Source organism: Dermacentor albipictus, chromosome 8 (genome assembly GCF_038994185.2).
Source record: "Dermacentor albipictus isolate Rhodes 1998 colony chromosome 8, USDA_Dalb.pri_finalv2, whole genome shotgun sequence".
In the NCBI taxonomy this organism is placed as follows: Eukaryota; Metazoa; Arthropoda; class Arachnida; order Ixodida; family Ixodidae; genus Dermacentor; species Dermacentor albipictus.
In genome coordinates, this window is record NC_091828.1 from 75,425,001 (window position 1) to 75,440,000 (window position 15,000).

At 47.8% G+C, this 15,000-nt stretch overlaps 1 protein-coding gene across 2 annotated transcripts in view; it reads left to right on the forward strand.

The window, feature by feature from the left end:
• The window catches only part of wake (wide awake), a 505,847-nt gene that overhangs the window by 155,139 nt on the left and 335,708 nt on the right, over positions 1 to 15,000 (forward strand). The gene's annotated exons all lie outside the window — the stretch shown is intronic.

The window sequence follows — 15,000 nt, forward strand, 5'->3', positions numbered from 1 at the left end:
CAGTTGTCCGCCAGGAGTTCGAAAACATGGGCCTTCACACCATCTACTCGGCCCATCACCCTGATACCCATCCGGCTTGTTCGATTCCGCCCCGTCCCGCATCGTCTTACCCACCACGTTTCCGCAACCCAGCTGAATGGCGCACTGCTGACGACAAGCCCATTTGTTTTCACTGCCGTCGCATCGGGCACATTTCTCGGCACTGTCGAAGTCGCTGGACTTCCCCGACCCGGTCTGCTTATATTGCCTATTCTCGACCCTCGGGTGGCCCTTCTCGTCCTTATGCCGCACGCTCCGATAATGCCGCCACTGACTCTCCTGCGCCGAACCGCCCCTATTCTCGTTCACCTTCGCCCCAAGGACGACAATCTCGCTCTCCCCAGCCCCGTCGCTCCTTTTCGCCGACTCCCTTCGGACGCCGCTCCCAGCCGGAAAACTGAATGATGCAGCGCCTCGAGGTGACGCTGCATTGCTCCCTACGCCGCCAAATCCTCCACTGACGTTGCCCACTCATCTGAACCAATATGATCGTAACAATATGATCTATTGTTGAGTAGCCTTTACGTAATCCTGCCTGGTCCTTTGCTTGACAGAAGTCTAAGGTGTTCCTGATTCTATTTGCAATTACCTTAGTAAATACTTCGTAGGCAATGGACAGTAAGCTGATCGGTCTATAATTTTTCAAGTCTTTGGCGTCTCCTTTCTTATGAATTAGGATTATGTTAGCGTTCTTCCAAGATTCCGGTACGCTCGAGGTCATGAGGCATTGCGTATACAGGGTGGCCAGTTTCTCTAGAACAATCTGTCCACCATCCTTCAACAAATCTGCTGTTACCTGATCCTCCCCAGCTGCCTTCCCCCTTTGCCTATCTCCCAAGGCTTTCTTTACTTCTTCCGGCGTTACCTTTGGGATTTCGAATTCCTCTAGACTATTTTCCCTTCCATTATCGTCGTGGGTGCCAGTGGTACTGTATAAATCTCTATAGAACTCCTCAGCTACTTGAACTATCGCATCCATATTAGTAGTGATATTGCCGGCTTTGTCTTTTAACGCATACATCTGATTCTTGCCAATTCCTAGTTTCTTCTTCACTGTTTTTAGGCTTCCTCCGTTCCTGAGAGCATGTTCAATTCTATCCATATTATACTTCCTTATGTCTGCTGTCTTACGCTTGTTGATTAACTTCGAAAGTTCTGCCAGTTCTATTCTAGCTGTAGGGTTAGAGGCTTTCATACATTGGCGTTTCTTGATCAGATCTTTCGTCTCCTGCGATAGTTTACTGGTATCCTGCCTAATGGAGTTACCACCGACTTCCATTGCACACTCCTTAATGATGCCCACAAGATTTTCGTTCATTGTTTCAACACTAAGGTCCTCCTTCTGAGGTAAAACCGAATACCTGTTCTGTAGCTTGATCTGGAATTCTTCTATTTTCCCTCTTACCGCTAACTCATTAATCGGCTTCTTATGTACTAGTTTCTTCCGTTCCCTCCTCAGGTCTAGGCTAATTCGAGTTTTTACCATCTTGTGGTCCCTGCAGCGCACTTTGCCGAGCACGTCCACATCTTGTATGATGCCAGGGTTAGCGCAGAGCATGAAGTCTATTTCATTTCTAGTCTCGCCGTTCGGGCTCCTCCATGTCCACTTTCGGCTATCCCGCTTGCGGAAGAAGGTATTCATTATCCTTATATTATTCTGTTCCGCAAACCAAAATAAGATCCTTCCAATCCTACGTCAAGAAAAAACACACAAAAAATTCGAGTTTTATGAAACGTTTGAGGCTGATTTTCGGTCTAGGGGCTTCGGACTTGAGCAATCGGCATTGCCATTGAAACTTCCTTTTTTATAGCACATCTCAAAAGAATGTTGCTGTAAAACGAGATTGCAGCGCAGGAGACGGCCATTTTTGGAAGACGTTGTCTGCAACCATTTGAGAGGACAATGATCCGTTTCTACGACGAACCTCGAGCTCGTAAGATAGAAAGACTATTTTGGAACAGCCCATGCGAGACATCCGCACTCTTTCTCAGTAGCGCTGTACGCCTGTTTTCGACTTATGAGTTTCCGACTTGCGTAAAGGACGGGGTGTTCCATCTCGCTCTCTCCCTATTGGCGTAGTACGACGCGCATGCGTTTGACATCAGTTCTATTCATTGCTGCACAAAGTGAACCGTAACAGCAGCCACTCAAGAAATGACTTATCGAATATTCTCAGTCAGGTGGTGGTGTATGGCCTTTGAAATTTCAAACCCCTGATATTCCTGGGGACTGAGTCGCAAGGCTGAGAGTAAAGCGGCAGTGCCGCCTTCTAGTCGCGGAGTGTCGGTCATTAGTGTGTCGGTTCGTCATTAATAACGTGCAGTGCGACGCGAAGCACTGCGTGTTCCGATGCAGTCGATGCTGCCAAGAGAAGTTTTCAACTTGATAGGGGCGACTTTTGCTGGGATGACCACAGCTTCGGTAGAGCGGCTCGGCAGGACAGGGCCGTCTACGCATGTGCGCACGTAGTCTTGGCTTTCTCGTCCGATAATGGCAAGCTGTTTAAAAGCCGACGATGGCAGATCACCCTTTTTCGCGACGCCAAGTGTTGTCACGTTGATCTTGGTGTGAACGAGACCTTCGATTCCTCCAAGGAGGAGTCGCAGTTCCCGCGGCAGATTCGAAGCAGGATGATGATGACTCAAGACGCGTGCATACTATTTAGCAGAACGGCGCACGTGGTCTCTTCGTAGGTGGAGAGGCTAGATTGTGGCGAGGAGACCAGACTAGGCGCCTTTAGCGCTTCGATTGCAGTGTGTGTCTTGATGAGCTGGTCTCTAGCCATTGCCGATACTTTGCCACCGTTCACCCACTTCGAGGAAGGCCGAGGCAAATCTGGAGTGTCTGGGCCTGAACGCTTTGTATTGTAAGTCGGCTTGTTTTACTTGCCTTTGTTAATGGTGGGAAGATGTAGCGTAGAACGATGAGGAAACCACCTTATATAGTTGCAGCATAGCGTTTGCGTGATCGTGCGATACTATGGGAGCTTCAACGGCGACCTGCCGGGCTCCAGTAGCTAAACTAGACGACTTGTCTTCTAGCCTAGGGAAGCGTGCCGTCTCCCCAGGTTTCATCATATACAGATCCAGTAGAACATTTCTCGCCCGCTTGCCGAGATGGCACAGGGCTCTCTAAGAAATTCTGTCAGGTCCTGGTGGCGGCGTACGTCCGCACAAAGCTAGTGCCACCTTGGGATCATGGATGGAAAATGGCAGATCTATACGGGAGTGACATGGTGGCTTGAGAGCTGATGAAAGAAGAAAAACTGCTGGGGGCTGTGACTTAGCCGGATAATGTGCCGCAGAGCTCTTCCGCCACATCAACATCTGGTCGCTGTTGAACGACGGCCACAAATGCAGACGTATAGCATGCCACAATACTTTACGGCACCTGGTATTTGCTAAAAGCCTATTTTTCCTGAAACATCGGTACACAGCCTCGAATTCCAAGTTTCAGTCTGTATAGTATCGCCTTTGTAACCTAAATAGCAATTCATTAAATTTGAAGTGCGCTGCCTGAACGTACCAGCCACTTACATGTGTCGCGGCATACATGTCCTCTAAACTTTTGGGGCCGACTATACTGCGAAGCCAGCGTACTGTGTTGTGCCGCTCTAGCGTTCCTGTATGTAGGCCGTCTTGTCGCGCTCACGTTCGCCGGTCAGCTGGCACCGGAAGTAGCTAGTGAAAACAAATCGACGCAGCGCCGCGGGGCTCGCACGTACGTCCATTTCCCGGCTGTTCACAATGCCTTTCTCCGGACGGTTCATTTAGGCCTCCTATAAGAGCGGTATGGCACGAACTATTCAGCGATGTCCTACTTCTTCCTGCCGAGCGGAGCCTACATCCTCTCTCTTTCTGCAATCCCGTTAATCCCTATCGCTCGCTTGCCCTAAGCGGAGGATGAGGTATGCCGGAAGTTATTAGGCAGGACGAGGAATGAATGACCACAGGTCACAGAGACCAGATAGGGGTCATCGGGAAGCTGGTAATTGTGTTTCTGCAAGCGTTCGAAATATACCTGCAAAGTGGCGCTTCGTGCTGTCAGTGAAAAGGTTAAATTTTAAATTATCCGGCGCGTAAGTAGCATGAGTCGGGAAAAACTAAAGGCGTACACCTCATTATGCTATTTGGTTAGAGGGAATGTTTTTAAATATTAGAAGAGGGAGGTGTGGAGGAGGCGAAATGACGTAACAATGGTCGCGATAAATCTCACCGCTGCTTGGGTAACGGCTTAAAAGCCCAAGAAAACACAACTCTTGCGCTCTCAAGGTATTTCTTGAGTGTCTGTTTGCGTGAAAGTGAGCGTGTCTATGTGGGTGTATATTTTTTTTCTTTTTTGATGCTCCTCAGCTGTTACCGAGATGAATTACTAACGAGCCCAGTTAGAAGTTCTTAGTTTCCTGGCTGACGCCTCATTGTAGAGCACGTGTGACAAGCTTTGTTCCGTTTCGTCTCGCTGACCTGGCGATTTGGCGATCTTGCCTCAGCGGTGACTGGATGGAAGAAGGCTACAAGGCACTATGCGCCTTGTACTCTTTGGCCTTGTTTACTCTTCAGCTTTAGTTCTTAATCGCGAAAGAAGGGAGTTCATATAATCCGATGCTACTTCTAATATGACTCATCAGAACTGCCACAGTTATGAAAGACATCTTGTAAACGGAGAGAGAGAGAGAGAGAGAGAGAAGGCTGAGAGCTAAACGAAGCTGCTTCTGGTTTACTATCCTTTATTGGGGAAATTAAGAAGAAGGAAGAAAGAATGAAAAAAAAGAGGTAGAACTGAACCGCTGTTATGTGCGCGCGCACACTACAGCATATACAGGAATGTCGAAACCCGCCGTGGTTGCTTAGTGGCTATGGTGTTGGGCTGCTAACCACGAGGTAAGGCGATCGATTCCCGGCCACAGCAGCCACATTTCGATGGGGGCGAATTACGAAAACGCCTGTGTACATAGAGTTAGATACACTTTAAAGAGAGTACCTGGTGGCGAAATTATTCCGGAGTGCCCCACTATCGCGTGCCTCATAATCAAGCCGTGGTTTTGGCACGTAAAAATCTCGTTATTTAATTTTAATTTTTGAGGAATGAGCGTTCCAGCTTATACACCTCAAAGAAAGCCTATGTTCACTAATGCCTGTGATATTTCCGCGAAAGATCTGCCACTCGAACGTAATATGCGTTGGCACGTTTATACTTCGTTACGAAACATGTTTTCGTTGTCATGGTGCACGTGAATAATAAAACAAACACCACTGCGACATCACCTTTGGACGTTGACTGTGCGTCGAGTGCGTGTGTCTGAACACCACCACACGTGTCACTGGCCATGCTCTTGTCGCTCATAAGCACTGACAAGATGCCAGATGCAGCCTTTCGTGTTTGCTGATTTCTTGCCGAGGTACCTAGGATGCTGAACAACTTAAATAAAACAGCCAGCCTTTCTTGTGTAATTCTCTATTAGGTTTGAGAATAAGCGCCATGGATCTGTCTGTTTGTTTGGTGGTGGCAAGGTTTCTGCGCAGTATCGTAGAAAACCAGCTATAGCCCAAAGCAAGGTATCGTAGGGACTTGTGCAGCCTATTAAATTATGTGGAGTTTTAAGAAATGCATGGCGCCCAGCCGGCATCGATCACGCAGTTGGCTGCGAAGCTCGATGATGCGATTTTCTTCCTTTCTTTCGCCTCGTGGCTTCAAGTTCTTTCCATTAGGCAGCCTCAGGTATAGCTCTTCGGAGGCAGTTGTGAGCATACCTTATAAATTATTTCGCTCTGCTTCTTTTCGTCAATAGTGGTATCCCAAGGGCATGCGCTATTGGTGTGCTCCCTGTACAGGCCATTTCCTTAGCTTAGCGTACTCTGCGATGGTTGCAACCTATATACTGCAGCCGTCGTCCGGAACTCCTTTTTGTACTCGTCTCTATAATTCCGGGCTATAGCGTTCGCTTCAGGAAATCGGGAACGACAGCCGGCTACTCTTTTCACCTACGGTTCGCCGCTGATTGTCCTCGCTCCAATTACCTTTGATTGAAATGATCAGGGAAGCATTAGCAAAGGATTGCCCGTGAAGTGTCATCTTCGTTTGCAGCGACACATGGCTGTTTCTCGCTCCCTATTGGCTGAATCAACCCTACTCTTCGCTTCACTGCACGCACTGGCTAAAGGAATCGTCTGCGTGCGCTCGCCTCTCATACTCTCGGTATGGATTATAATGCATCCAAATAGCAAAATTGAAAGAGTCTGACACGTCTGGATATCGCCCACTCGCGTCTGGCCTATACTAGAAATTGTCGTCTATGCATTCGTTTAGTTTATTCACATCGCAGCGGAGCTATTTTAACCTGCACACAGCTGTAAGACGGGCGTCCGTTCTCCCACCATTTGCACTTCCTTGCACGCGAAATGCTCGTTTTTTTTTTTTTGCGAGGCTCGTTTGTGCTTCTGTTTACTTTCTTGTTCTCTCCGCTCGTTTTCCTCGTCGCGATCTCGCGTGCTTACTGTTTTAACGGCGTTCATCCTCCTAACGGCTGTCTCTCCGTAAGTAGCCTCTCCCGCACGCAAGGTGAGGATCACATGAAAGATCACCCGAGTTTCTGTCGTGATTATACTAAAAAAAAATGGAGCGGCGGGTCGCGTGTGTAATAACTTTCTTCCATTAACCTTGCGTTCCTGCTCGAGCCTGAGATGAGATGTCCTGGTGTGCTCGTAAATCTACCGTACTTTCACTACACATTCTTGCCCTGTAATCACTATTCTCATCGCTTTTCGCTCACTTCCTCGGCAGTCAATCGAACAGCGAAAATAATGAAAGAACGAGAGAAAAAAATCTGCGTGCAGTTATAACACGGCTCCAACGCAAATTACATTCGCCTCGTACGGGTTCGTCGTTGAAGTGACAGAGTCGAGGACATAATACGAACCCCGGAAGAGGTGCTTGCTTTAACGAAGTGAACATCATGCTCATTCTGCAGGCGATCACAAAGTGTAGTTGCGCCACGATAATGTACCCATTTTTTTCTGCTTCATTTTACTCTTTCTGCTTCGTTTTTGAAGAAAAAAAAAGGGGGATACTGTTAGAATGTAATCTTCTGAGGCCGTTACGTATTCAGTATGAATACTTCTCATTTTGTAGGTTCTCCTTCTTACATGATGGGGTATTATCTGCCGCATTTAACGTAATAGGTATATTGGCTGCTCACTCTTCTACATTCTTCTACATTTACATTCTACATTCTTCTGCATTTGGGCATCAGGTGTGACACGACTTCAGCTTTGTGCTCGGCTTCAGAAGGCAGCCACAAAAACATCTTGCTACCTTCGTCAACAAGGACTTGAACTTTCATGCGGAAAGTGCGCAATGGTGGCATTCACGCGGAAGCCAATGTCTGGTTACGGCGTATCTCTCAACGGACAACTTATACCATACAGCAGAAGTCACAGGTTCTTGGGAGTCGTAATTGACAGAGACCTGTCTTGGACTCCGCACGTCAATTACGTGAAAAAGCGGCTGACTGCTTCTCTGTCACCTGTTCTGTCATCTGTCACCTGTTCAGGTTCCTTGCAGGAAAAAGTTGGGGAGCATCTATACACGCTATGTTACAGTTGTACATGGCGTTGTTCGTTGGATTCCTGCGATACAGCCTCCCTGCAATATCCAATACCTGCAAGACTAACCTGCGTACGATTCAGAGTATTCAAGCCCAAGCCCTTAAGATATGTCTTGGCTTACCACGCAGTGCATCAACGGCTGAAACCATTGCCCTAGCGCAGGATTACCCGATCACGACGCACATTGCCGTTGAGACGATGCGTATGCATCTCAGGCATTATGCTAGGACCCCTTCCCACCACTTGGCGAGCCTCACTGCTGCAAGGCCCTGCTCGACATTTAGCGGTATTGTCAGTGCACATCGTGCGTCGTTTACCTCAGGGTACGCACCTGCGGCCAAGCCAGCGTTTCCTCCGTGGTGTTTGAGCCGTCCACAAGTTGAGATAATGATTCCAAGACTACAGAAGAAGACAGATCTACCGGCCCCTGCTCTAAAACAGCTGAGCTTACTTCTGCATGAAAAGTACAGCAACCACGTGCACATCTATACCGACGTATCGACTACGTCGTGCAGTTCTGGTGGTGCCGTGGTTATACCAGCGCGAGGAATGACACTGCGGTTCAAGACATCGCATGTCACGACCTCAACGGCGGCAGAACTAACGGCCCTGCGTCGAGCACTGGAATTCATTGATTCGGAAGGACCCAGAAAATGGGCTGTGTTCTGTGATTCAAAACCGGCATTACAGTGCACGCAGTCAGTTCTCCGACACGGATGTCATGACCAATTGACATACGAAGTCGTGAAACTTCACCATGACGTCCAACAAAAAGGCCACGAAGTCGTTTTCCAGTGGGTACCTGGCCACTGTGGAATCAGTGGCAATGATTCCGCCGATAACGCTGCTCGCACAGCTCATCAAGAAGACCACAGCATTCCGATTCCGCTTTCGAGGACTGACGCTGCAAGGCAGCTTCGACACCTGGCACGTAGCCTCACAGTAACCAAGTGGAACTCGCGAAACTTACGACTGACACGACTACATCGACTAAACCCCTCCCTGCAGCTCCGACCTCCACCCGGACTTCCTCGACGTGAAGCTACGCTTCTCTGTTGCCTTTGGTTAGGAGTGGCCTTCACAAAGGCATACTCTACATTAATTGGAGTGACTGACAGTGCAGCATGCGAGGTCTGTGGCACCGAAGAAAACATCGACCACCTGCTGTGCCACTGTCCAAGATATGCCCTAGAGAGACAAGAACTTGCCAAAGCTTTCCAAAAACTGGACAATCGGCCGCTTTCTGTGCAGGTGCTGCTGGAACACCGCCCCCATCGCCCGTCGGCCCATAAAGCGGTGAAGGCACTTTTGTGTTTCTTAAGGACGACGGGTTTGTGCGACCACCTGTGACTATTAAGGCAATTTCTGTAAAACCAGACGCGTCAGCGAACTTGCCGCAATTTCCTTCTTTCCTTCCCTCCTTTCTCTCCCTGTGATCTTTGCTTTCCCCTTTCCCATTCCCCCAGTGTAGGGTAGCCAACCGGACGTTATTCTGGTTAACCTCCCTGCCTTCTTCTTTTCTCTTTCCTCCTCCTCCTCCACTCTTCTATTATACAGCTGGTGGCAAATTTGTTTTGCTGAGCAGGCGACGCTGAATTCTAGGCTAAATTATCAGCAGCTAGGAGAGGAACTCGGTTAAAAGAATGAATTCCGGGCAATACAGCAAGCTGTTATTACCTTGCTGGTATCGCAATGCTTTCTCTTTTTGCCATGCACTGTCGTAGTAATCACTGATAGCGAACCATTTTCCTTGTCGTACGCATTGATAATTGATAAGCATAAAGAAACTAAAACTGTCAATCTACTCCACACCCGTCCTTGAGGTAAGCATAAAATGCTTGCACTTGCATTACCCTGCACTATTGTGTTATTGCAGTGAGATGCACTAAACCACTCTGATTACACTGCTCTGATTTTTTTATTACACTTGCCTGGTATGCCTTGTGCCTTTTAAGCGATCATCAACGCGTTATCGACTACTCATGAATTTGCTGAGAAACTAAGTAATCGTCACTCCTACACTCCCTATTTGCTCTCAAGCCATAATTATGTCCTCTTAAGTGTGCGACGGCGAGAATTATAAGCCATTACCAGCATTACGAGCTGTTTTAAATTCTTCCTTACACCCTGGCACACTGCAGTGGGTGTCTTCGTTTTACTTCCGTGACCAACGTCTTTTGTGTGCGTGCGTGCGTGCGTGCGTGTGTGTGTGTGTGTGTGTGTGTGTGTGCTTGTGTGTGTGTGCGTGCGTGTGCACGTGTGTGTGCTTGTGTGTGTGTGCGTGCGTGTGCACGTGTGCGTGTGCGTGTGTGTGTGTGTGTATGTGTGTGTGCGTGTGTGCGTGTGTGTGTGTGTGTGTGTATGTGTGTGTGCGTGTGTGCGTGTGTGCGTGTGCGTGTGTGTGTGTGTGTGTGTGTGTGTGTGTGTGTGTGTGTGTGTGTGTGTGTGTGTGTGTGTGTGTGTGTGTGTGTGTGTGTGTGTGTGTGTGTGTGTGTGGTTTTACTGATCAAGTGCGTCACACATGAATACAAAGACAACTATTTTTTTTCGGAAGGTTGACCTTAGTAGTAACACAACTGGAAATGCTTGCTTTTAAGCTGCAGGTAACGTGCTATATATATCATGGAATGACTGCCAGGCGTCGTCTTACCGTTTCCTGCAGCCACAGGCGATTCCGCTGTACCTGTCTTTATGCCTGTCTGGTTCCCGTCTTGTCTTGTAGTGGACTTTCGTGTTGTATCGAATCGAAATGCTAAAGAAATAAAATAGCTCGAGCTTAGAAGGCCTCATAGTTTACGGAAAGTGACGGCGACAATTATTCCTTTCATACTTCGAAACATGGATGGCTAGTTCACCTCCGAAAACGCGAAACATGACAGAGAGCTTTGAAAACCGATCTCTTGGTGTCTTTGCATTGTCTCTGCAGTTCGAAAGGCATTGTTTCATAGGATTCTGTGCACAGCTACCGAAACTGCAGGGCAAACACTGTAAACTGAAACAGTAAAGCCACTTATGTTTACTCTACCGCATCTCTCCCTTTTTTTTCGTTTTTTTTTCATTTTGAGTCGTTTATATCATTGGCTCGGGAACTTTCAAACTTCATGGACCTTTTTGTCCAATCGCATTGAGGCGGGGGGGGGGGGACTTTCAAATACATTTATTTAAACGAAAGTGTATTAACGGAAAGCCAAGTTTTCCTGCTATTTCCATAAGAAATTTCACATTATTGACACATTATGCCGTACTTACCGAGTGTTTCAGTTTCGTGTTTGGCTTCGTTTTTCTGTCGCTATATATGCTGCAAATTTTGCGTCCCAACGATGCACGGTTTTTAAGTTAGAACAATGGTAGACCAAGGAATGTCGCTGAAGCCAATGTTCCGACAAGGGTACTTGTCAGAACGTTGCCTGCCGCGACATTTCTTGTTGCAGTTAATGACTTTAAGCCCGTATGTCCATGCGGACGCTTCCGTCTTCCCACGTTTCGAATTTAGAGCATTGCGACACCGACAGAACCAAAGCAGAACCCACACAGCGCCGACTTTCAACATTTCATTATTTCAAAAGAGTAGATACATAAAGAGATCAAAATAAAAAAGGATCAAAAGAATTCACCGACAAATACGGTGCTTCATAACACGAAATTTGAGCGCAGCTCTCGAGCTGTTTTTATTTCGCGATGTATTGAGGCAAAGGCTTTGAGAGAGACATGTAGCAGAGTCGGCAAGCGTCGAAAATGCTATCTGCCGGTCAAGCGCGTCGGCTTTTATACCTGACTCGTCGAAGGTTCCAGTGTAATCGCGGGCGCAGCGTGAATTCCAGAAAGTACTATACAATTCGCATCACCCATATAATAAGATTATAAAACAATCGCAAACCATAGCAATCGAAACAATCGAAACATGAGCGAACGAGACAAAAGAAAGTAAATCGAACAAGCGCGAGAGAGAGCTGACGCGAGCAGACGATAGTACGAAACGAGCGGTCCGGCTGAGACTACATGCGAGTACGCATCGAGCGGTTCGGCGGGTCCGCATGACACCAATTTTCCGCGCTCACGTCACTGAGGGGGCCACTCTCATTGGTCTCCGCCTTTCGCGGTTCGCGTCTTTCTTCACCCACTCCGCGTTCGCTCTTTCATCTTTCACTGTGCTCGTTCGCTCGGTTACGCCGCCGACGCCGACGCTCGCCGCAGGAACGGGCGCCTAAACTGCACTGCAAAAAATCCTGAAACGACATGTAATTATGTAAATGTCGCTAACGCCATTCACGCCCAGATACCGTAACTCTTTATTGGGTAGTGCCAGTGACGACATGCTAACATATTAAAGGACAGAGTACTAGTTATCGGGATTCCTGCATCATCTGCAACACCTGCAGAAGTTACCTGTATGCAATCGAAGGTATCCAAGGTTCATTTGCCCTCAGGATAAGCTTTGACTTACCGAGGAGCTCTTCAACGACAGTAGTTGTTGCAGTCGCTCAATATTGCATAATCAGAACGCACATTGCCGTTCAGACAACGCGTGCGCATGTCAGGAACTTCGCTAGGACCCGTACACTCACCACCTCGCCGTCCTACTCAAAGAGAGCTTGCACTGGCATCTCGTATAGCAACGGCAGCCAGAAATGTGAAACGTTCATTTTCGGAGAAAACACGCCCCTCGGCTAAGCTGTCAAGTTGAGCCACGCAAGTCATGATCCGTTCCGGCAGCTTCCAGGAAACCAGCGCTTGATGGACAACCGAGCAATCAAGGGAAACTGTAACCGACCTGCTTTACCCTTACTGCCACGAACAGACCTCAGGCAAAACAGCGCTAAAGTAAAATGCGAAACATCGAATGTCGATACCGTTCCATGGAAATAACGTCACCGGCCTTGCCAAAAGCTCTACTGCTTATAGGCAGCATCTGGCTGAGAAGGATAAAGGCCGCCGTGGCTCGCTACAATTTCGTCAGCCGCGCGAGGCGTGACACGATGTCGTTGCCAAACCGAGTCAGCACCAATCCGCTTCCTTTTCTTTCTCGCTGCGCGATTAAGCCTTTCGTCCTTCCTTGCTAGTTCGAGTCGGTAGCACTGGAAGCTGCCGGCGGCCTGCTGCGCGTGATATTTAGCGCAGAGTTACCATGACATTTCTTAACTTCAGTAAAGCACGTAAAGTATAACATGAGCGGATAGACATGCTGCATTAAATACTCTAACGCGCCGATACTTTAACGAACAGCCGTTGATGCCGCAGTCCACACCAAAGCTATTCAGCTGCGCCCTGTCCGTAACAATAAATGATCGTCATCATGTTGCCATGAAGATGATAAAATGTAAGGGCGTAAAGTTCGAAGAACAAGATAGCCTTAGCCTGTCCGTTAACAGCTGCCGGTTAAAAAAAGTACCAAGTCACGGTGCGCTGTTGGCGCCATGGTTTTATGTATACAGTTCAACTAGGACACTAAAAACTAATATTATAGCAACTAGACGCAGTTGTAAAGCCATCACAACCAACAACACTCATTGACGTACAGTGACGTCTTTCTCTTTCCCGGCGACCTCACCCATGCAAAGCAAAAGCATTCCTAACACGTTGTGGTTTAACAAAACGTCACGAGACGTCGCTACAAGCGCTCATGCAATCCAGTATTCATGTATACAACAAACGATAATTGTGGGCGAGCTAAAACAATCTCACAATGGGCCACAAACAATATATGAGCTTAAACCGCCTCCTCCGAAAATTGACCTTTTCTGTCATACGCCTTACGACAAGGATAAATTCGGAAATGGCCCACTGGGCACCCGTCATGCGGCTCGCGCCGCGGCACAGGAAACGGTCTTGTACCCCTCACACGCGAGGCCTCCAAACGCCTGTGGACTAAGGAACATCTACCGCAAAGGCGTTGACGTGGGGTGACAAACAACGCAGTGGTATATCTTCTTATTCGTAAGTGTACCTTGCTTAAAGGCAGATTGTTCTTCTTTCTCTCTCGTCTTTCCACTCCCCTTTTCCCGTTCCCCAGTGTAGGGTAGCCAATCAGACGCTTTTCTGGTTAGCAGTTCTGCCTTCTTCCCATTAATTTCATCTTCCTTCTCTTTTACCGAACAACTTTATGGATTTAAACGGATAACGTTTTGCTGCCGCCCTTCAACAACGTAAAACTTGTCGGAACTGATGGGTGCGTTATATTAGCCAGGGCTTGCAAAAGCGATTTTATGGTCAGCAGGGGAAGAATTTGACCAGATACACTACCTCTATAACGTTTCGTTATTTTCAGTTTAAAGAAGAGCCCGAAGTGCTTACTGCGTTGCTGACTGAAGGCACAAAAAAAGACCGTGGCGTACCGAGTGTCCGTGGTGAAACACTTTTCGATTAGGTGTCCTTCAGCGACTTTTGTTCGCCCGTGTAACGGAGGTATCAAACGAGCAGTGAGGTCGCACCATGAAAGCGAAAGAATTGCAATATATAACTTTGATTGCCGTACGAGAAGTGTAGTGTAGCTACGGCCCGGGAAGGCCCGCCTGCAGCTCCTCCTAGTGATGTTAATGTCATGTGCTGGTGACAGTGAGATCTGCTGAACGTGCGAGCTGACAGACTAACTCTTTACTGGGCGAACTTATGCCCGGAAAAACAAGCAGCGCCCGAAAGATAGCGGCGATCAAATTCGTTAGTCGTCAAACTCGCTGATCAAGTACGTCCGCTATTTAGGCGTCCATCACTGTACATTCCAGAGTAATCTTTGCTCCTCGCATTTATTTGAGAATGTATAGGGCTATTCGATTCGCGCGGATGCTGATTAGGCAATACTCGTTGCTATAGAATTAAAGAAATTTTGGAGTCAGGACGCGTGTCTCCCGTCAAGCGATAGCTTGATAACAGGGACAATCCGGTGAAAAATGGTCACGTGCGAAAAGCAAAACAATGTGCGCGTGCTACTTTAGGTGGCTGGTGGTTATACCACCAGCCACCTATGTGGTTGGTGACTATAGATGTAACCACCTATGCCTCATTATGCGGAATCGTACGGCATGACGCCTGTTTCATGTCAGTGGTCCACAACCGCCAGCAGCAGTGATTTTTTTCATTTAAAGTTATAGGGATATCATATCGTGTTCCTTGTTGTGCCAGGCTTCAAGCCTTATTATTATTCAAGCCAACTTATTCCATCGAGCTACCACAGCGTTACCGCTTGGCGTGAGCAGCAGCTGAGGACTCTTGAGATGTAAATCACAACTGCACAGTGAGCTAATTTTCGCACTCCTTAACGCGAACTCCTCAGCAGCGGGGTCGGATTCAGAAGAATAAATCCTTTCACGGCGATCAAAGCGCAAATCAACACTTAGCTCTACGTTTAATGTTTAGAGCAGA